Source organism: Triturus cristatus, chromosome 1_2, assembly GCF_964204655.1.
Source record: "Triturus cristatus chromosome 1_2, aTriCri1.1, whole genome shotgun sequence".
Classification (NCBI taxonomy): Eukaryota; Metazoa; Chordata; class Amphibia; order Caudata; family Salamandridae; genus Triturus; species Triturus cristatus.
Window position 1 is genome coordinate 400,865,805 of NC_140580.1, and position 23,639 is coordinate 400,889,443.

General features: G+C 41.0%; 1 long non-coding RNA gene across 1 annotated transcript in view; it reads right to left on the reverse strand.

The window, feature by feature from the left end:
* Positions 1-19,316: 19,316 nt before the first annotated feature.
* The window catches only part of LOC146867420 (uncharacterized), a 50,319-nt gene continuing 45,996 nt past the window's right edge, over positions 19,317-23,639 (reverse strand). Inside the window, exon 3 of the long non-coding RNA XR_014966087.1 lies at positions 19,317-19,338. This is a non-coding gene — a long non-coding RNA (uncharacterized LOC146867420). The remainder of the gene's footprint in view (positions 19,339-23,639) is intronic.

Sequence of the window (23,639 nt, forward strand, 5' to 3'; positions counted from 1 at the left end):
GACTGTTTTACTGTCTGGCAATGTTAAATAAATAAACCTTTCAGAATCAACATTAGAGCCACATATATTATAACAGTTTTCACAACTATGTTCCCATTTATAAGAGAGACCAAATAAATTATCAATGGCAACTTCTTCTTCTTCCAGTACCTGAAGAAAATACATCAAGAATTCATGTGCGTCTTGCTGTTCATTTTGAGAAAACTGTGTTCGTCCTGAACATACATCTAAAAGTTTTCTAATTTCAGTAGCACTTTCTATTTTAGTTTTATCAATACTCAGCTTTTCAAAAAGGAGACTCAGCACAGAACAGAATCTTTTTCCCTGATTTACTATTATCTGCTCTTGCAAACTTTCCAGATAAAATGCAACATTCAGCACTACATTAGCGTAGCAGTTGACACCAGAGCTATTTTCAAAATGACATCCTACAACCTGTTCTTCATTTTCCTTATTCTTTTTGCTTGCAATTACATCACTCCTCTTTTTTTTCCTCCTCTCTACATCTTCATTACAGATATTCTCATTTCTCCTTTTACGAGAAACTACACGTTTCTCCAACACAGGATACTGACCTAAATGAGGAGCATAGCTTCTTCTTAATCTATTATCCTCCTTTACACAATTTGTATCAGCACTAACTTTTGAATCATCAAAGTCTATCATGAATAAACCTGATAATGTTTTCACTCGTGACAAAGCAACATATGCCATACCTTCTTTGAACACAGTTGAACCAATGTTCACAAAAGCACAATCTACTGTCAATCCTTGAGACTTGTGAATAGTTACAGCATATGCTAGCGAAAACGGAAACTGCTTCCTACGTACATATAAGTCTTTCACAAGCATGAAACGAACTGAACAACGACAAATGTCTTTAACTTCTTCTATCTGATCAAATTTTATTTTTAAACATTCAATTCCATCTTTTTTCTGATAATTAATAAAACCCACAACTCTTCCCATAGCTCCATTAACTAAACCTTTTTCAACATCCAAATTTCTCCTTAAAAATACTCTACAGTTCATGCAAACATATAGATTTTTTTCTAATCCAGCTGTTTTGGAAATGTTCTTCTCTAGTGAATCCAATTTATTTTTCAGTGTGCCTGTTAATGTGATAGTAATTCTTCCATCCTCAATTTTGTCCACTGCTTCCAATTTCCTGATCTCTTCCTTTTCCAATTTCAAAAGCTCCTCATTGAATATTGAGCATTCACGTAGAGTTGGCATTAAGCAGATGACACTTTTGTTTTCTGCAATGTTCTTGTATATCTTCTCTGCAACTATTTCTTCCTTTGGAAATAAATTATGTAGCAGCCGACTCTGTAATGCTTTTTTGCCAGCTTCAGTGAGTAGTCCAATTCTGATATCTTTCAGAATACTTCCATATTCTTCATCGTTTGCTTGCCTCATATTAGTAGTAAGTTCCTTGTACTCAAAGAAGGACCAAATATTTGTATTACCGATGCTTCCCAATGACTTCTTCGTGTCTTCATGTGTCACAGTATTAAACACTGGTTGTCCTTTAACTGGAGTAAGTTGCAAAAGATCTCCAAAAACTATGACGTGTTTTCCTCCAAATAACACGTCATAGTCTGTCTTCAGAATTTGCTGCATTCTTAAATGCACAAAGGCAAGCATTAAGTTTGATACCATGCTCACCTCATCAATAATGAGAACTTGCATCTTCTTCAATACTCTTGAAACTTCCAAGCATGCTTCTCCAGTTAGCTTGTTGTATTGTATTTTGTTCTCATGCTCCACTGGTAACATTAGCAAACGATGTAAAGTGATTCCTTTTATATTATATGCTGCTAACCCAGTTGGAGCAGTAACCACACAAGACAAAGTAGAATCCGTTTTTTGTTGTAGATAGCTTCTGATGACTTTTATAAGGAAACTTTTTCCAGTTCCAGCTTGTCCGCTTACATACATCCTGATTGGATGAAATGATGTGCATGAGCACTCTTTTTTTTCATGTAGAAATCCGTGATCAATTTTGTTTCTGATCTCTTCATAAATTTGTTGCTGCTCTTCGTTCAGTTGTCTTTCCAAATTTTGTAAGTCTATAAATTCTTCTTGAGCTTGATTCATAGCCGTTTCCACTTCATTCATGGCTATTGATGCTTCATTTTCAACGATTGGTTGTCCTAGGGGATCTTGACTGAGTGTTCCTGAACTTTGGCTGTCCTGAGAACTGTCTCTAGCTATTTCTGCTGCAATTGTAGTTTCCTGTTCAATTTCTTCATTTAACATTTGCAGATAACTTGAGAATGTACTGCATTGTATGCTGTCTTTGCAAGCATTAAAAGAATCTTCATAGCTTTGAAATTCTCCCAGTAGTTTATCCTCTGTACGCCATGGTTTAAACAGCTGTAAAAGAGCCAAGTAGTAAAATTCCTTTTTGTCAGTAGTGTCGCAACTCAGCTTCCTGTGATTTATCAAACTTCCTTTTGTTTGCTTCACCAAACATCCTTCCTCACCAATGACTTTATATTTTCCATTGTTGATGTCTTCTGCGGCTTTCCGTGAATAAATGTAGTTCTGCAGCACTTCATAGAGACACATGTTCTCCAGATGTTGACTTCTCTTGGGATAATATGTGTCCAACATGTTTGATTTCAAAATATCTGTACTTTCTGGGTCATTCTCGGCCAAATATTCAATTTCTCCAACAGATTTCAGTACCAGATTTCTCATTGCTGCAAGGCCTAAACTTGCCCAAATTATTCTTCTTGATTTCGAGTAGAGACTTGCAGAAGATAACCTATCTGAACATTCGTAGGATCCAATTTCTCGATGCGATAACATCTTCAAACTGAAACTGTACAGCTTCTTACTGACAGTCTTCTCGTGAGAAATCTCTTCCCACATTTCCTTCAATTCTGTTTTTTCTGATTTCGTAATGTAAGACGTTACATATCGAGCAACAGCAATGGAATTGTCAGCTACATACTGTATATCCATGTTAGCGTTCCACATGGATAAAATGACTGGGTTGTAGTCATTTATATTTTTTGATTCTTCTTTTCTTTTAAGGTTGTAGGTATTCTTAGGTGATTTTCTTGTGATAGTATGTCTCACAGATGACATAAAACTGTTTACTCTTCCATTTGAAAGAACAGGTCTAGGAAATCCAAATCGACATTTAGTGTAGTATTTATCTTTGCTCTTGTATTTCCGTCGACAGTATTTTCCACACCGATGACTTTGGAAACGTAAAACTTGCTCCTTTAACTTTTTCTCTTCTGTGCTTTTTGGTATAGCACATGTTGCATATTCTTCAATGTAAGATAACACTGCTTCATCAGTATCTGTTCCAAACTTTGGGGCATCCTTGATCCACAACAGCATATGAATATGAGGAGCACCTCTTGCCTGGTACTCTTTTCTCCAAAAGAAATCCACTACTTCTCCTAGAGGTGGATTTTTTTTATTGCAGATGAAAGACATCATAGCCTCAAATCTATGATTGAAATATCTGCAAACATTAACCGGATCCAATGAGCACAGTTCTCCTGCTGTCTTGTATTCGATGTTTTTAATGTTTGAATTTGCCTCTCGTAGAAAATCCAGTAAATCATCCCAAGCGTACTCGGCACAGCTTAGGGTAACGAACCATGTTGGTGTTCCTAAATTCCGTAACATGCATTTTAATTCACCATGGCGTCGGTACCAATATTCATTTGTCCCACGCTGACAAGCCATCAGATTGATCAGTTGTGTTTCCAAATGATCATCTCGGTGCTGCACTTTCTCCATAAAATCCTTAGCAGACACATTTTGTAAATGTACTCCACTTTTTAAAATGTGATTTACTGCATAAGACAGTGCAGACAAGTCGCTTTCAAATAAAAGATGGAACAAATAAGGAATACTTTGTCGAAATCTTGGATCTTCAGCATATAGTCTTGTAGTCCGATACTCAGAAGCTGGAATCTGTTCCGGACGTTCATCGTATCGTCCTCCTTTTCCTTTAGGAAACAGCTGGGGAAAACATCGAGCTTCCAAGCTCTCCTCCCATACACTCACAGGAGTTCCTTTTGCTTTCTTCATCTGAAATAGATCAATATTGTCTCCCATAACTTCTTTTGAATGAAGAGGATGTATGCTAAAATGTTCATAAATTTCTTCTTCCTTTGACTTGTCCACTTTTTCAATTTGTCCAGTTGGTGTTTCTGTGTCTTCTTGTAAATCTTCTTCTTCTTCTTCTTCTTCTATATAAATTGATTCATACCATTTGTTATTCCTTTTCAAATACAAATTTGCTCTTTGTACTTTCCGCACATCTACCAGCTCCTGCCAAATCTTCTTATTCTTTGTAGGTACACCATTAACCAGAATAATTAATGGTTCAGTTTCCAAAGTATCCGCATCAATAGTTTCCATATTTTTTTTCAAATCCAAGGGCAAATACACCACTCTTCCTTTTAAACCTCTCAGTAAATCTGAAGGAGGTAATTTTCCAGTTTTGGGCTCCATACGTACTATGGTCTGGAACGGATGAACACATTGAATGAGTATAGACTCATATGTATTTAATTCAGAAAGTTCAGCAGGAATAGCATCCAATTCTAAATTATTATGTACAGCTCTGGTCGGCATTCTATTTTCCTCTAACTTGTTGTAACAGTATTTACAAATACGCTGATCTTCACCCAATTCAAAACAATTTTCAAGAAATATATATGTGGCAAAATCCTTCCACTTATAATTATCTTCATTTTCACTCTTTCTGTAGAGATCAACATTCCTAGTTTGTTTTCTATAATGAGTTCTGCGGCAACAAATACAAGTAATATTTGGTCTTTCATTAGAGATTATTGCAAATTTTGTTATGTGATCATTAAATGTCTTACTTACAGAGGGTTCTACATTCTCTTCCACTTCTTCCTCATTTACTGTGTCCTTCTCTGCACTGTTTTGTTCAGGACCAAAGTAACAAAACTGAATTTCATCAACAACCTTCTCTACATCTGATACCGTTCCTCGGAACAGAGCCCTATTCAATTCATCTAACTTTATTGCTGGACTTTTAGCAAAATACAACCGTCTCACAAACTTTCTCATTTCAGTATGATGAACAGCCAGCATCCTAAAATGATGGAAAACACTATTACACACTTTTCTAGATAGACAAGCCAGAGAATGACCCTGCAAACCAGTATTCTCTCTCACTCTGCATGGATCCAGACTTTGAAGCACCTTAATCTTCTGTTTTACACTTTTTTTACTATATTCTCTTAGAAACTCACGAAATTTATCAATAGATTCCTGACGCACAGTGCAAATACTACTACAATTCCAAGTGTACACTGGGGCTTTAGGACGTCTCCCCATAGCCTCATCCGCCATCACTTGTACCTCATCTCTTGGAACCATTATCTCCTTCTCCATTATGCAACCATTTTTCACTTCGTAAGCACGACCTCTGGTGTCAACTGCATGCAGCAAACTATTACTTTGAAAATAGCTCTCTTCATTAAAAAAAGGTTCACTACTTGAACTATGCATCCACTTTCCTAAAAACACTTTACAAAAGTTTGTTCTGTTCACTACTCTTTTCCTTTTGCTATGTGATTTCAGTACATTAACCATTTTGTCTAATGTACGCATCCTATTCAAAATTAAAATGAATAGTTTCCTTTTTAATTCTAATGCCTTTGCAGCAATGGCTTCAATTTCTTTTTTTCTCTTATAAAACTTAGCCTTTTGCTTATATTTCTTCACATCCTTTATCAAATTGGACATAACTCTTCTCTGAAACATTTTTCTACGTATCTCTTTAAACGCTGTTTTTCTGTTTAAGTAAATCTTTTCAGTTGCAGAAGGTATATTTGCATTAACTAAATTCTCAATTTTTTCCTGTCCTTTTCGATTGAAATCATTCTTTCCAGTACAGACATTTTGTACATTTTTCCTTTTTTTGAATATGTTCTTTAGAAAATTTTTTGTCTGCTTACCAGAAGATTTTTTCTTTTTCCCAACATGAGCATCTTCTACTAACTTAGGTCCTCCAGTTGTCTTCAAATATAGGTTTTTTTTGTGGACTTTTTTTACTCTGGATTTTGTAGGCATCTTAAATTTTGTTCACTGCTCTTCAGCAATACCTGAAAAAAACTAAAAAAAAATTCCTTTATTTTATTTAAATATATTACTACATTTGTTTTCACATTAGTCACAAAACGAAATTTCTTTGCCAATTTGAAAGCACACTTACTACTCTTTTTTTTGGCAAGTGATAATCACTTTTACAGACTGACACATTATGAATCCACTTTTCACATTTTTTAAAAAGCACATGTCCAAACTGCTTTTTCAGACCACCACCATGTGTAACCTGGGTGACTGCCTACACTCCAGCAAGGGCAACCAGCCTAAGTGATGCTGTATGTATTTGCATTACTGACTGAAACCTGAAACCCCACTCGCTTGTGAATACTGTGCATGATTCCACATGGTAAGCAGCTGGGTGTGTGCTAAGAGTCTGCTTCTGCACCAAAAAATGGCTCCCCCTTTCCATCTAATGCAACTGTGAAATAACCAGAGAAATACGCAATAAATCTCTGCCTGTAATTCCTCTTTGCACACAGAGTCATGTTTTCACATTAGTCACAAAACGAAATTTCTTTCCCAATTTGAAAGCACACTTACTGCTCTTTTTTTTGGCAAGTGATAATCACTTTTACAGACTGACACATTATGAATCCACTTTTCAGATTTTTTAAAAAGCACATGTCCAAACTGCTTTTTCAGACGACCACCATGTGTAACCAGGGTGACTGCCTACACTCAAGCAAGGGCAACCAGCCTTAGTGATGCTGAATGTATTTGCATTACTGACTGAAACCTCAAACCCCACTCGCTTGTAAATACTGTGCATGATTCCACATGGTAAGCAGCTGGGTGTGTGCTAAGAGTCTGCTTCTGCACCAAAAAATGGCTCCCCCTTTTTCCTACTAATGCAACTGTGAAATCACCAGAGCAATACGCAATAAATCTCTGTCTATAATTCCTCTTTGCACACAGAGTCATATTTTCACATTAGTCACAAAACGAAATTTCTTTGCCAATTTGAAAGCACACTTACTGCTCTTTTTTTTGGCAAGTGATAATCACTTTTACAGACTGACACATTATGAATCCACTTTTCAGATTTTTTAAAAAGCACATGTCCAAACTGCTTTTTCAGACCACCACCATGTGTAACCTGGGTGACTGCCTACATTCCAGCAAGGGCAACCAGCCTTAGTGATGCTGAATGTATTTTCATTACTGACTGAAACCTCAAACCCCACTCGCTTGTAAATAGTGCACATGATTCCACATGGTAAGCAGCTGGGTGTGTGCTAAGAGTCTGCTTCTGCACCAAAAAATGGCTCCCCCTTTTTCCTTCTAATGCAAATGTAAAATTACCAGAGTAGTACGCAATAAATCTCTGTCTATAATTCCTCTTTGCACACAGAGTCATGTTTTCACATTAGTCACAAAACGAAATTTCTTTGCCAATTTGAAAGCACACTTACTGCTCTTTTTTTTGACAAGTGATAATCACTTTTACAGACTGACACATTATGAATCCACTTTTCAGATTTTTTAAAAAGCACATGTCCAAACTGCTTTTCAGACCACCACCATGTGTAACCTGGGTGACTGCCTACATTCCAGCAAGGGCAACCAGCCTTAGTGATGCTGAATGTATTTGCATTACTGACTGAAACCTCAAACCCCACTCGCTTGTAAATACTGTGCATGATTCCACATGGTAAGCAGCTGGGTGTGTGCTAAGAGTCTGCTTCTGCACCAAAAAATGGCTCCCCCTTTTTCCTTCTAATGCAACTGTGAAATAACCAGAGCAATAAGCAATAAATCTCTGCCTGTAATTCCTCTTTGCACACAGAGTCATGTTTTCACATTAGTCACAAAACAAAATTTCTTTCCCAATTTGAAAGCACACTTACTGCTCTTTTTTTTGGCAAGTGATAATCACTTTTACAGACTGACACATTATGAATCCACTTTTCAGATTTTTTAAAAAGCACATGTCCAAACTGCTTTTTCAGACCACCACCATGTGTAACCAGGGTGACTGCCTACACTCCAGCAAGGGCAACCAGCCTTAGTGATGCTGAATGTATTTGCATTACTGACTGAAACCTCAAACCCCACTCGCTTGTAAATACTGTGCATGATTCCACATGGTAAGCAGCTGGGTGTGTGCTAAGAGTCTGCTTCTGCACCAAAAAATGGCTCCCCCTTTTTCCTTCTAATGCAAATGTAAAATTACCAGAGTAGTACGCAATAAATCTCTGTCTATAATTCCTCTTTGCACACAGAGTCATGTTTTCACATTAGTCACAAAACGAAATTTCTTTGCCAATTTGAAAGCACACTTACTGCTCTTTTTTTTGACAAGTGATAATCACTTTTACAGACTGACACATTATGAATCCACTTTTCAGATTCTTAAAAAAGCACATGTCCAAACTGCTTTTTCAGACCACCACCATGTGTAACCTGGGTGACTGCCTACATTCCAGCAAGGGCAACCAGCCTTAGTGATGCTGAATGTATTTGCATTACTGACTGAAACCTCAAACCCCACTCGCTTGTAAATACTGTGCATGATTCCACATGGTAAGCAGCTGGGTGTGTGCTAAGAGTCTGCTTCTGCACCAAAAAATGACTCCCCCTTTTTCCTACTAATGCAAATGTAAAATTACCAGAGTAGTACGCAATAAATCTCTGTCTATAATTCCTCCTCGCACACAGAGTCATATTTTCACATTAGTCACAAAACGAAATTTCTTTGCCAATTTGAAAGCACACTTACTGCTCTTTTTTTTGACAAGTGATAATCACTTTTACAGACTGACACATTATGAATCCACTTTTCAGATTTTTTAAAAAGCACATGTCCAAACTGCTTTTTCAGACCACCACCATGTGTAACCTGGGTGACTGCCTACATTCCAGCAAGGGCAACCAGCCTTAGTGATGCTGAATGTATTTGCATTACTGACTGAAACCTCAAACCCCACTCGCTTGTAAATACTGTGCATGATTCCACATGGTAAGCAGCTGGGTGTGTGCTAAGAGTCTGCTTCTGCACCAAAAAATGGCTCCCCCTTTTTCCTTCTAATGCAAATGTAAAATTACCAGAGTAGTACGCAATAAATCTCTGTCTATAATTCCTCTTTGCACACAGAGTCATGTTTTCACATTAGTCACAAAACGAAATTTCTTTGCCAATTTGAAAGCACACTTACTGCTCTTTTTTTTGACAAGTGATAATCACTTTTACAGACTGACACATTATGAATCCACTTTTCAGATTCTTAAAAAAGCACATGTCCAAACTGCTTTTTCAGACCACCACCATGTGTAACCTGGGTGACTGCCTACATTCCAGCAAGGGCAACCAGCCTTAGTGATGCTGAATGGATTTGCATTACTGACTGAAACCTCAAACCCCACTCGCTTGTAAATACTGTGCATGATTCCACATGGTAAGCAGCTGGGTGTGTGCTAAGAGTCTGCTTCTGCACCAAAAAATGACTCCCCCTTTTTCCTACTAATGCAAATGTAAAATTACCAGAGTAGTACGCAATAAATCTCTGTCTATAATTCCTCTTCGCACACAGAGTCATATTTTCACATTAGTCACAAAACGAAATTTCTTTGCCAATTTGAAAGCACACTTACTGCTCTTTTTTTTGACAAGTGATAATCACTTTTACAGACTGACACATTATGAATCCACTTTTCAGATTTTTTAAAAAGCACATGTCCAAACTGCTTTTTCAGACCACCACCATGTGTAACCTGGGTGACTGCCTACATTCCAGCAAGGGCAACCAGCCTTAGTGATGCTGAATGGATTTGCATTACTGACTGAAACCTCAAACCCCACTCGCTTGTAAATACTGTGCATGATTCCACATGGTAAGCAGCTGGGTGTGTGCTAAGAGTCTGCTTCTGCACCAAAAAATGACTCCCCCTTTTTCCTACTAATGCAAATGTAAAATTACCAGAGTAGTACGCAATAAATCTCTGTCTATAATTCCTCTTTGCACACAGAGTCATGTTTTCACATTAGTCACAAAACGAAATTTCTTTGCCAATTTGAAAGCACACTTACTGCTCTTTTTTTTGGCAAGTGATAATCACTTTTACAGACTGACACATTATGAATCCACTTTTCAGATTTTTTAAAAAGCACATGTCCAAACTGCTTTTTCAGACCACCACCATGTGTAACCAGGGTGACTGCCTACACTCCAGCAAGGGCAACCAGCCTTAGTGATGCTGAATGTATTTGCATTACTGACTGAAACCTCAAACCCCACTCGCTTGTAAATACTGTGCATGATTCCACATGGTAAGCAGCTGGGTGTGTGCTAAGAGTCTGCTTCTGCACCAAAAAATGGCTCCCCCTTTTTCCTTCTAATGCAAATGTAAAATTACCAGAGTAGTACGCAATAAATCTCTGTCTATAATTCCTCTTTGCACACAGAGTCATGTTTTCACATTAGTCACAAAACGAAATTTCTTTGCCAATTTGAAAGCACACTTACTGCTCTTTTTTTTGACAAGTGATAATCACTTTTACAGACTGACACATTATGAATCCACTTTTCAGATTCTTAAAAAAGCACATGTCCAAACTGCTTTTTCAGACCACCACCATGTGTAACCTGGGTGACTGCCTACATTCCAGCAAGGGCAACCAGCCTTAGTGATGCTGAATGTATTTGCATTACTGACTGAAACCTCAAACCCCACTCGCTTGTAAATACTGTGCATGATTCCACATGGTAAGCAGCTGGGTGTGTGCTAAGAGTCTGCTTCTGCACCAAAAAATGACTCCCCCTTTTTCCTACTAATGCAAATGTAAAATTACCAGAGTAGTACGCAATAAATCTCTGTCTATAATTCCTCTTCGCACACAGAGTCATATTTTCACATTAGTCACAAAACGAAATTTCTTTGCCAATTTGAAAGCACACTTACTGCTCTTTTTTTTGACAAGTGATAATCACTTTTACAGACTGACACATTATGAATCCACTTTTCAGATTTTTTAAAAAGCACATGTCCAAACTGCTTTTTCAGACCACCACCGTGTGTAACCTGGGTGACTGCCTACATTCCAGCAAGGGCAACCAGCCTTAGTGATGCTGAATGTATTTGCATTACTGACTGAAACCTCAAACCCCACTCGCTTGTAAATACTGTGCATGATTCCACATGGTAAGCAGCTGGGTGTGTGCTAAGAGTCTGCTTCTGCACCAAAAAATGGCTCCCCCTTTTTCCTTCTAATGCAAATGTAAAATTACCAGAGTAGTACGCAATAAATCTCTGTCTATAATTCCTCTTTGCACACAGAGTCATGTTTTCACATTAGTCACAAAACGAAATTTCTTTGCCAATTTGAAAGCACACTTACTGCTCTTTTTTTTGACAAGTGATAATCACTTTTACAGACTGACACATTATGAATCCACTTTTCAGATTCTTAAAAAAGCACATGTCCAAACTGCTTTTTCAGACCACCACCATGTGTAACCTGGGTGACTGCCTACATTCCAGCAAGGGCAACCAGCCTTAGTGATGCTGAATGGATTTGCATTACTGACTGAAACCTCAAACCCCACTCGCTTGTAAATACTGTGCATGATTCCACATGGTAAGCAGCTGGGTGTGTGCTAAGAGTCTGCTTCTGCACCAAAAAATGACTCCCCCTTTTTCCTACTAATGCAAATGTAAAATTACCAGAGTAGTACGCAATAAATCTCTGTCTATAATTCCTCTTCGCACACAGAGTCATATTTTCACATTAGTCACAAAACGAAATTTCTTTGCCAATTTGAAAGCACACTTACTGCTCTTTTTTTTGACAAGTGATAATCACTTTTACAGACTGACACATTATGAATCCACTTTTCAGATTTTTTAAAAAGCACATGTCCAAACTGCTTTTTCAGACCACCACCATGTGTAACCTGGGTGACTGCCTACATTCCAGCAAGGGCAACCAGCCTTAGTGATGCTGAATGTATTTGCATTACTGACTGAAACCTCAAACCCCACTCGCTTGTAAATACTGTGCATGATTCCACATGGTAAGCAGCTGGGTGTGTGCTAAGAGTCTGCTTCTGCACCAAAAAATGGCTCCCCCTTTTTCCTTCTAATGCAAATGTAAAATTACCAGAGTAGTACGCAATAAATCTCTGTCTATAATTCCTCTTCGCACACAGAGTCATGTTTTCACATTAGTCACAAAACGAAATTTCTTTGCCAATTTGAAAGCACACTTACTGCTCTTTTTTTTGGCAAGTGATAATCACTTTTACATACTGACACATTATGAATCCACTTTTCAGATTTTTTAAAAAGCACATGTCCAAACTGCTTTTTCAGACCACCACCATGTGTAACCTGGGTGACTGCCTACATACCAGCAAGGGCAACCAGCCTTAGTGATGCTGAATGTATTTGCATTACTGAGTCCAACCTCAAACCCTTAAACTATTCTTTTTTTATACCAGTACACCTTAATTTATCGTGAAAACATAGTCCATATTATTTTACATGTTCCTCACATTTAAATTTCTCCCAAAACAGAAAATAATAAACACAACTTCAACAAAAAGAATTGCATTTCTATTATTCATTTCTTAATTTACCATATACATCTCCTCTCAAACTCTAAACTCACCTTTAAAATTAGTTAGTTGTGAAAGAAATGTGGCACTCAAACAGCAGATTATCAGAGCCAGGATCTCTGTTCTCTACACCTCTCTCCTCTCAGCAGAACCAGATAATGGCAAAGTTTCCCTCTATTTTTCCACACTTATACATGTTAATTTCAAATCTCAGTGCTTCCCCCTTTTTTTCAAATGTAATCACACATTTCTATTGGTTGAAAACCAACCCTTTTCCAAAAGTACCCTTCCCCCAACTTGACTTCTGCCTAGTACCCTTCCCCCAACTTGACTTCTGCCTGCTACCATAGCAACAGCTCATGGAACACTGCTGTGTGGAGTTAGGTCAGAAGTTCGCCAAACAATGTTTCAAGTCCACAGAGCAAGAGTGCTTGACTTTTCTAACCTAACAGTAAATCTATAGTACTGTTCTTTGGTAACACATTTTTCTGTACCAATACAAAACATGCTTCTATAAATTTACACATACAGCCTAGTTTTTAGTGTAGAATGGTATGAAACAGCCAATCAGTTCTTTTTAAAAAAAAAAAAATATGTATGCCTCCATTTCCAAACTGTCTTTCATTTCTTTTTACCATTCTACTGAAATACACCTCCTGAGTGCATCCAGTTCTCCTTTGAAGATGTTCACAGTGTGGATTGTAGGGCACAGCTATGTCTTCTGGAGTGAAAAGTTTGCAGAGAAAACAGGTATGGTGAGAGACCTTGCTTTGCCAAATGTAGACATTAAATGGATTGGTCAGAGAGGGTTAAAGTGGCACCAATTGATGCCATTGGTGAAATCCTTCATGCAAATCCAACACCCTGACCTCATAATAGTGCACTGTGGTGGCAATGACCTAGGCACTTTGACTGGGGTAGGTCTGGAAATGCTTATGAAGGACACCTTTGCACAACTGTTTTCACTTTTCCCTAAAACTGCCTTTGTGTTTTCTAACATATGCCAAAGGCAAAAATGGAACTGGTCCAATCATTTCTGTCCACAAATTGACAAAGCAAGAAAGCACGTCAACAAATCTGCTTCTGCTTTCCTCCGTGACTATGGTATGGGTTCCATTTACCACAACAACTTGCGTTACGACATGCAAGACATTTATAGAGGAGATGGTGTGCACTTCAATGATGAAGGGAACAGAGTCTTCCTCTTGAACCTTAGACTCTGCATCGGTACTTACTTGTAGGTACCACTAAAAAATCAAATCACTTCATAAACACAACGGCTCTTTTTAGAGCCCCCTAATATCTAAACATTTAAATCTGCATTTCATTTCTTTTTTTTTTTTTTTTTACCGTACGCGTACGGTGAGCTTACCGTACGCGTACCCCGCGATTTTTTTAAAAATCAATAAATGTTTTCTTTGTACTTTTCTGTCCTTCTTTGACCCCCTTACAAATGTTAGGGGGTCTGTAACTCTCCTCCTTGCCCCCTTTTCTTGTTATCACTCTTTTTTTTCTGAGTGAAATACACAAAATGGCGGCCGCCGCTTCCTGGTTTCGGCCGATTCGAATGTTTACTAAGATCTAAGAGCCAATCAGAATCGCGCTCGCGCACGCCACCGTACGCGTACGGTAAGCGTACCGTAAGCGCACCGTAAGCTGGCTCAGATATATATATTGATTTAAAGGCTATTTTCTCAGAATCTACTGAACAGATTTACACCAAACCTACAAAAGGCACTTCCTTGACCTGAGGACTACCTCTCTGCCAAATTTCTAGTAATTCTGTTCAGCCGTTCGGGCTGTAGCCCTGTCTAAAGGTCCTATGGAAAAATGCATGGGAAAAACGCGTTTTGGGACCCCCCTTTTATCTCAGCCCCCGCTTGACGAATCCCCCCGAGACTTTCAGGGTAGGAGCGGAGCGTAGCGCCCCACCTATTTTGAAAAATTTGCGAGGATTCGTCGACCGGCGCCAAAGTTATTCAAAATAGAATGTTGCGGATTTCCTATGGAAACGTGGTCCTAACTATAACTACCTACTGGCGACCGCCAGTAGGTAATTTACTTACTTTTGAATGTGTGTTTCATTATTTTACTTTACGCACCCAAACACGTATGCTTTTGTATGACTTTCATTCTTTGCTTTCCTGCTTGCATTCTGATAAAGATCACTCTCTCCTCTAACAGCACTTTTATTCTGTTGCGCCTCGGTGTGTCTTGAGGTCTGCCCTCGCAAGTCGCCTGCAACTGGTCCTTCACATACACTGGCCCCTCGCACACAGACCACACACACTGACCCCCTTGCACACAGCCCACACACTGCCCCCCTCTCACGCAGACCACACACACTGCCCCCCTCTCACACAGACCACACATACTGCCCCACTCTCACACAGACCACACACACTGCCCCTCACACTCTGCACCCCCTCACACTCTGCACCCCCTCACACTCTGCACCCCCTCACACTATGCACCCCCTCACACTCTGCACCCCCTCACACTCTGCACCCCCTCACACTCTGCACCCCCCACACTCTGCACCCCCCTCACACTCTGCACCCCCTCACACTGCCCTACTGACACATTGCCCCTATACACTCTGCACCCTCACACATTACCCACTTACACTACTTTAGGCCACACACACTGCACCCTTACACCCCGCACACACACACAGCCCGCACCCTTACACACTCACACTTTGCCCTCATACAATGCTCCCTCACACACTGCCCTCTTACACAGTGCCCCCTATTTTGTACGATGTCAGTAGGTGCATTTTCACTTTTTTTTTAAAAAGTCACAAACGTTACAGGAACAAAACGTTTCCAAAACACATTTTAAGCATTTTTCTTTGTTTTCAGTCAATGTTTGTCGGTGCTATGTATTTGGTGCGAAAGTTAAAATTATTGGAATTGTAAATGACAAAGCTATTAATTTAGCTATTTTCAAAACCAACACATAAATACAAAATTTGGCATTTACAATACCAATAGCTCAAACTTTCCTAATGCGAGACCTATTGCATTGCAAATGCTTGTTTACCAAGGGGGGTTACAATAGGCAAAGGGAAGGTCCAAGTGGACAAACCAGTTAACCAAGTCTGTGCCTCATGAGGGAGCACATTGGACTCTTTTCTGCCCTGTGCTGGAAACATTGTTTCTAAGGAGATTGTACTAGCAGAAAGGTGCTTATCTATGGATTATGTTGTTGCTTCTGGGTGCCCTTTGACCTCCCCGGTTAGCCAAACTGCTAGTCCAGCACCTGTAGTTCCAAAACAATCTGCCTGGACCATCAGCTGACTTAATTACCTCCCAGTTGCTTATTGTGCCCCTCTTAATTAATCATGATCATTTGGACATGACGCTACCTAGTGATAATTAACATAGTGCTAAAAGGAAATGTCAAGCCAAAAGTGGGAGCAATACTACCTCTCAACCTAATAGTAAACGTAAGACCACTTTGGCTCCACCAGCTGGGTTGGCATGCAGGCAGGTTTTGAGTGGGATGGTAACCAAAGAAGCTAGATTGCCTTCGTTTGATTGGGATTGTATCCTGGATACATTTTCTACTGCTGCGCATGCATGTTTCACCCCTCTGTTGGACAAAATCTGCACTTTGGCGAATACTGTCAAGCAGTTAATTCAATCCCAAAATGTTATTCTTGGGCAGCTTGCTCCAGTAGAATCCTGCCTGTAGCCCCCTAGTGCTAATTGTAATAGTACAGATTCTGCTCCTACGCCTAGCAAAACTTATTCAGGAAAATTGCCACAAGTGCTTCTGGAGGATCAAGTAGGACATCTTCTCCAGGTCAAGGGGGCCTTGGGGTCCCACCACATTTGAAACCTGATTCATGACCATCAGTTTCCTCCTCTTGTTCCCAAACTCAGCTATATCTTACCCCGGCCTGTTTGCCTGTATGTGGCTATATTAACAGGAGTCCTTCCTTTCAGGAGCCTGGTAAAGAATCCCATGTGCAACTTAAGAACAAAGTTTGTCACTGGTTGATTAGGCACATTGATTTTAATGCTCAGGGGTACGAAGATATATTGTTGGTAAGGAAGGTGGGTATAGTGGGGCCATCCACAAAAAATATTGGAGGGGATTGTGTTATTGTCGATTGTAAGATACCTGAGATGGCTGAGAGGTTGCTCAGGAGATGGGTCAGGGACCGTTTGGGGAGAGATGCTATAAATCTTTTGCCCTTGGGGTTTTTCTATAATCACTTGGCACCTAGGGAAATGGTGGGTCATAGGCCTTTATCCTACGGGATTACAAATGGTGATGAGTTCTCTGTTCCCACCACAAATAGAATTTCTCCACTTACCGATCTGAATCCCCCCATTTTTAGGTCCCACCCTACTATGTTCTGTATCTCCTCCCCTAGATATTTGTTCTCCATTAAGGAGTTGTGCTAGGCCCCAGGAAGTGTCACCACCAGTGATGGTTTTGGATGACCCAGTTCCATGTTTGCCCTCTAACACTTGAATGTAGCAGGCTTGGCATCCAAACTAGAGTGCCCTATTGGGGTCTATTTATTGATTCATTTGACATATGTCTATTCCAGGAGACTTGGACAGTCACACTTCAATTTAGAGCTGGGTTTGCCAATTTTTTCTTAGCTTCTGGCTCTTCAGGGAGGGGTAGGCTTTCTGCTGGGCTGGTTGTGTGGCTCAAAAATTCCCTTTGTTGCACAATCAAGATGATTGATTTGGGCAGTGTTGATGCTCAGTGTGTTTCTCTCTCCTTTACATCAGGTAGAGAGTATTCCTTGTATAATGGTTATTGCAGGCATGAGGGAAATGGTGCAAAACTGAAGATCATTAACTGGATTGGAGCCCATATGGCTACTTTGCTTGTAAATGCTTTTTTAAAAAAAATCTTTTTATTGGCATTTCGTGTAAAAGACATAAACAATAAACATAATATTGCAGTTACATTATATGGCTATTATGACATCTGGCAACCTAAGGAGACAGAACATTCACAGTATAACATTTTTGAGTTTGTCCATATTGCAAGAGATAGAATACAGTCCCGTGGTGTGCTCCCGGCCAATTGGACATACAGGTCATGTCATTATCGCATTTCCGCCCCAGCAGTCTGAACTACATGCATTCACCCGGTGCGGACCGAAGACCTGTCCCCAGTGTAGGTAGGGTCAGAGATTATCCTCAGCGGCAGAACCCAGCCAACTCGTAAATGGGGACCAGATGTCTTTGGGATGGATTGTGTCGGTAGTAATTCCCAATAGCAGGTCAATTGGTCTCTACAGTACGTAACGTCCTTTATCCACTCTCTCGTGGTTGGGGGGGAGTGGCACCCCAGTGCAAGGCCACCTGTCTCTTTGCCAGCAGCAGTAGCATTGCTGTGAGCTGCCTTGCCGATGGTGGCACATCTTGGACAACCCCCAGCAGCACCACCAGTGGTGTGCTAGGCAGCTTCTGTCCGGTTATATTCTTAATATGATGCAGTATTGTCAACCAAAAGTTGGCTATTGGCCTGCACTGCCAAGCTAGGTGTATGAAGGTCGCTTGATGGGCCCTGCACCGCCAGCAGTTATTGTCTGGCCGCAGCCCCATGCGATGTAACTGTGTCGGAGTGCGATACAGGCGATAGTTGGGAGACAATTGTTCCAACTGTCTACAACAGAAGTTCCACTGCTCCTCTGTTATTTTCTCCCCCATGTCCTCCTCCCATGCTCTGCGTGATGTTGAAACGACTATGGGGAAGTCCTTCTGTGTGATGGTGAAAATGCGAGACACTAATTTTCAGCCTGATGCCACCGTGATTGTTTTCTAGCGCCTGCAGCGACGGAGATGGGTTTGGAAATGTTCTGAATCTGCTCCGGTACGATGCTCGTAGTTGGTAATATAATAGCGTGTCCAGCGCTGATTGAGGTGCAGAGCCGCACATTTGTTGTAGCGTTAAGAAATTATCCCCTGGGTATAAGTCCGCACCAGTGTGAATATTGTTTGAGTGCGCGCGTGCCTGCGCTTTACCATCCATGAGTGGTGGGAACAATGGGTTATTCGCTAGCGGTATTGAAGGAGCATATAATGTGTCAATTTTCGCCCGTTTGCAGAGCCCTCCCCAGGCCCAACATAAGGTTTCAGTGGTGTCGATTTCATGGTGCAGGCGTTTATATCTTTGGTATAGTGCCATGCGTAAGGGAAGTGGTGCTACCCTGTCTACCTCAACTGCCACATGTGGCTGAAATGGTATGGGGTGTAACCAAAAATGGAAAAATTGTGCCTGGGCGCTGTACGCATAGAGTGCGAAGTCCGGAGCTCCCAGTCCCCCCTGTGTCAGCGGCAGAGTGAGTATCTCCCAGGATATCCTAGGCTGTCCCCCAGCCCACACCAGCTCAATCATTAGTGACCTGATACGTTTAAAAAATTGTACTGTGATTGGTACGGGAATGTTAACGAATAGACAGTAGTTTTGGCAGGATAATCATTTTCGTTGTGGCTATGCGGCCCGCTAGAGAAAGGGACAATGCCTTCCTTCGTTTTACCCGGTCTTCTATCCAGTCCACCGCCCTGCCGTAGTTGTCCGTCCAAATTTCCTGTAGGTTGCTACTGATCCAGACGCCCAAGTACCGCATTGGGCCATCCGCCCATGCTATCGGGTATTCAGTGTCGAAGGCCGGAGTTCCTGATGTCTGCGGGATAATGATGAATTTACTTACTTTACTCTCATATCTTTATTTCGATCACTTAAGATCATAAAAGACATTTGCAAATAAAAACACTCAACCCAGCCAATTGAGGGTGACAAACATGAATGGATATAAAATATATAAAAAACGTACATTGTTCTGTTAAAAAAAACTAAAATTCATATTAGTTAAAAAAAAACATAAAACTATTTCCAATAAAGGTCCGTACTACTAATTAGTTTAAAACCTAAAGATGTACAATCATTAATAAGCATAATTATTCGGAATAAGTAAATGGCAAATATATACAAATTCATACAGCAATATATATTAGGTCAAGATAAATAGAAGGGAAGGAGATCTACAGCATGTTACTGAGAACAACCCACCATCTATGCCATAGGGTTCTGGCAACAAAATGTTAACCTATCCATTCCTATATCTTTTGTCTTCTTATACAGCCGTTGTTTTTGATGGGCTTATGAACCTTTGACATTTTTTTCACGAATTAGCCACATCCAACGTAGGAATTTAGCAACTGCTATTACACACGGTACTTCTGTATTGGTAAATAAAATTCTCATGGCAATAGCGCTACTCCTAACACCCATATTTCTACATAGTGGTTGCATCCATTTTCTCCGTGGTGCCCGATACGCTGGGCAAACAAATAAAATATGCGGGTAGGTCTCCTCACCCTCTAAACATAACTTGCACATACAGTCATTTTCTATATCCCATTTACATGTGAATGCATTTACAGGTAACAAACCTACACGGAATTGGAAATATAGGCGTCTGTCCCTAGGTTTGGTAATAGTACCCCAAAAATGCTCATAGAGGGGCGGGGTTTAAACTCTAAAAAATTGCCTGTCAGGGAAGTGGACTCTGGGGTAAGTAGACTGTTCCTCTTCACCATGGTCCAATATAGACCTTTCAATTCTTTTTTTGAGGGGAATTGTTGACCCTCTGGGTCATCCCACAGATGTCGAACTCACATACCAATCAGCATTGTTTTAATACTTTGCAGCCACTTAATTTTGCATGAGGTATCGGCCACCCATACATCTTTTAAGGTGGAGGTGTAATTCAATAACTCGGGGGTAGTCCATAATCTGCGCCAATGGGCAATTGGATGAAATTTGGCTACCTCAGCCAGTCTACTGCAACCTAGGTCGTAAAAAATCAGCTGCAAAGGGGTACTAGATGGTAAACCAATTACATATCACACAAATTTATTCTGCACCATAGCTGGTGGCTTCAGATCATCGAAACACCATAGCTCCGCGCCATAGGTTACAGAAGTAATGACCTTAGTATTATAAATCTTAAGTAGTGGATAAATGGGTTGGCTCATTGACGACTTGTGTTCCTTCAACAGTGCACCAGCAAGGTGGCCATGCTTTAAGGCCATGGTTTCTATCTGGGGCTTCCAGCTAAGTTTATTCCCTATTGTAATCCCCAGATAATTAAAGACATCTGTTTGATCTAGATGTACTCCGTTTAATGACACCCTTTCTTTAATAAGCCGGTGCTTGTGAAGGACCATAAACTTGGTTTTACTAGCATTTATCTCCAACCCACGTTCCCTGCAGAATCCCTCGAACCTGTTCAAGGCCCTCTGCAGACCACTCAGGGTTTTGGAGATAATGAGAGTATCGTCTGCAAACATAAGTATAGGTGTTCTTACACCTGCAAGGGATGTGCATCGGTCGGGAATGTAGAAAAATAAGCTACAACTCCATTAATAAACAATGAGAACAAAGTTGGCGCCAAAACACATTTACTCCAATTGACCATCACCCCCGAGATGCCCCCATAGTGCACCAGCTCTCTTGTCATTGGTGCAAAATTTTCCATTGGGTTCGTCATGTATAGAGTAATATCATCTGCGTACTTGACACGGTTAACCCTCTCGTCGTGAACCCAATCCCCCGGTTCGCATGGTGTTGCCTTATCCTGGCTGCCAATGGCTCTGTCGCTATCGCAAATAATAAAGGTGACAGAGGACATCTTTGCCTGGGTCCTCTGGTGATGGTTATGGGCTCAGAGATCAATCCATTTACCTTAAGTCTTGCCGTGGGCAAGGTGTATAAAATCTTGATCTGCTGAATGAATAGAGGCCTTATCCCAACCTGTGGAGAAGAGAAAACAAGTACCACCACTCCAAAGAGTGGCGTCTAATAGTGCCGCAATCGCCGAGCCGCGAGGAGCAAGATAATTCAGTAACGCAAATATTGTCCTAAGATTATGTGAGGTGGACCTGCCCGGCACGAATCCGGATTGATCTGGCCTGACAATTAGTGGGAGCTATTGGCCAGTAGTTTGGCAAAGAACTTGGAATCTAAGTTGATTAGTGAGAGCGGTCGATACGAGTCGCACTTAGAGGGATCTTTGTCAGGCTTTAGCAGTGTTATAATGATGGCCTCGCGCATTGACTTGGGCAGGACTCCCTCTAGTGCGGCTTCTTGGTAGACTGCTCGTAGGTGGGGGGCGAGCAACTCTGAATATTCCTTATAAAATTTAGCCATGAGGCCATCCGCCCCTGGGCCTTATCAGCTGGCAGGCAATTTTTAACCCTCCGCACATCCCCCACTGTGAATGGGACATCTAAATATTCACGATGTGCCCTACTGAGCCACAAGAGTTCTACTGAGTCAAGATACTCTTGTATAACAGATTCTGGTGGGTCTGACTGAGAGGTGTCTAACTGTATAAAGAAGTTTGTCATTGCGTCTAAAATTGCTGGTGGCGTACATGCCATCTGGTCGTCAGGTGTGGAGAGCGCTGTGATGTATTTGGAGCCTCTGGGTGGATTCAGGAGGTTCGCTAATGTCCTACCGGGCCTGTCCCATTCCCCATATCGGCGTGCAATTTATGTAAAAAGTTTGTTTTGTCTTATTGCCTCTTTCTGAAGGGCTGTTAGTTTGCTACGCAATTGCCCTAATAACACAGATGATGGGGAGTGAAAATATTGAACTTTTAACACGCGGATCTCCTTTTCCAACCTGCCCAGACAACCCCGGATGTCCCTTAGCACCCCCGGTTGAAGAGCTATACAAGACCCCCTAATCACCACCTTAAAGGCTTCCCATAGCGTTCCAACAGAGGCGACAGATCCCGTATTGTGTTCAAAGTATTCTGTTATGTGTTTTCTGATCTCTTCTCGGAATACGGCATCCAGCAACGCAATGGGGGAGGCGCCACGCAAATGGCTGTATATAGGGCTTTGGTACTGAGAACTTTATCATAACAGAAGCATGATCCGAAAGCGTGCGGGTGTGGTGTGTGACATCATTAGTCTAGGAGTGTAAATCCTTAGATCTTAGCCAGAAGTCAAGTCTGGACCAAGAGGGGTGTTGTTGCTTTATACATGCACCTTCACGGGTGGTGGTGTGGAATATGCACCAGGAGTCCAGTAAAAGATGATCGGACATGAGACCTTTTAGGGCAGCAGCTGCCTGCGGGTGGTGCGTGTGTGAGGAGTCTGCTCTGTCAGCAGTAGGTGACAGTATTACATTGAATTCACCTCCCCACAGTATTGTAGCATCGCCCAAAGACTGAACTTTGTGCCTGACGTAATAAAAAAATTCAGGATCGTCAGTGTTGGGGCCATATGTGTTAGTGATGATGACCTGCTGATCGTAAAGTGTACCACGTATTATTATGTAGCGGCCCTCAGGATCCTTGACCGCTTGCTGCATTTGCCAGGGAATACCCCGCCTTATCAGGATCGCCCCCCCATGAGTAGCTTGAATAATGAGACATATATACCTCACTCCATCTATTTGAGGTTAATCTGGAGAGGGCAGCATCTTTCAGGTGTGTTTCCTGCAAGAGGCATATATCTGCTTCATGTCTGGTAAGATAAGACTGTACCAGTCTGGACTTCCTGTGGTCATTCAAACCACGTACATTCCAAGTGATGCATTTTAGTGTTGACATCTACGTGCGTTGGGCGTCGGCATATGTACCTGAATGGGTGTATCTGACACGTTGCACCCCTATGTCTAGAATTGGTCGCGCCTCGGCAGCAGAAGCTCACACATGACTCCTGATGAAGGTGTGTGAATTGTGTAAACATCTCCCCAGGTCTGAGAATCTCTTCCGGGGGAACATTGTCTTCTGGAAGAGATATATCGACGATGTGTTGTGCATATGGTCAGGCACGGAGGAGAGACTCAATGAGCTCTTAACATGGCTGAATGGCTTAGACGGCTGTCTAAAGTTTACATGGTCTGTTAACAGAACATCTGCAGTATACCTTGATCTTGATATCCAAGCAGAATGTGATGGGTTAGTGA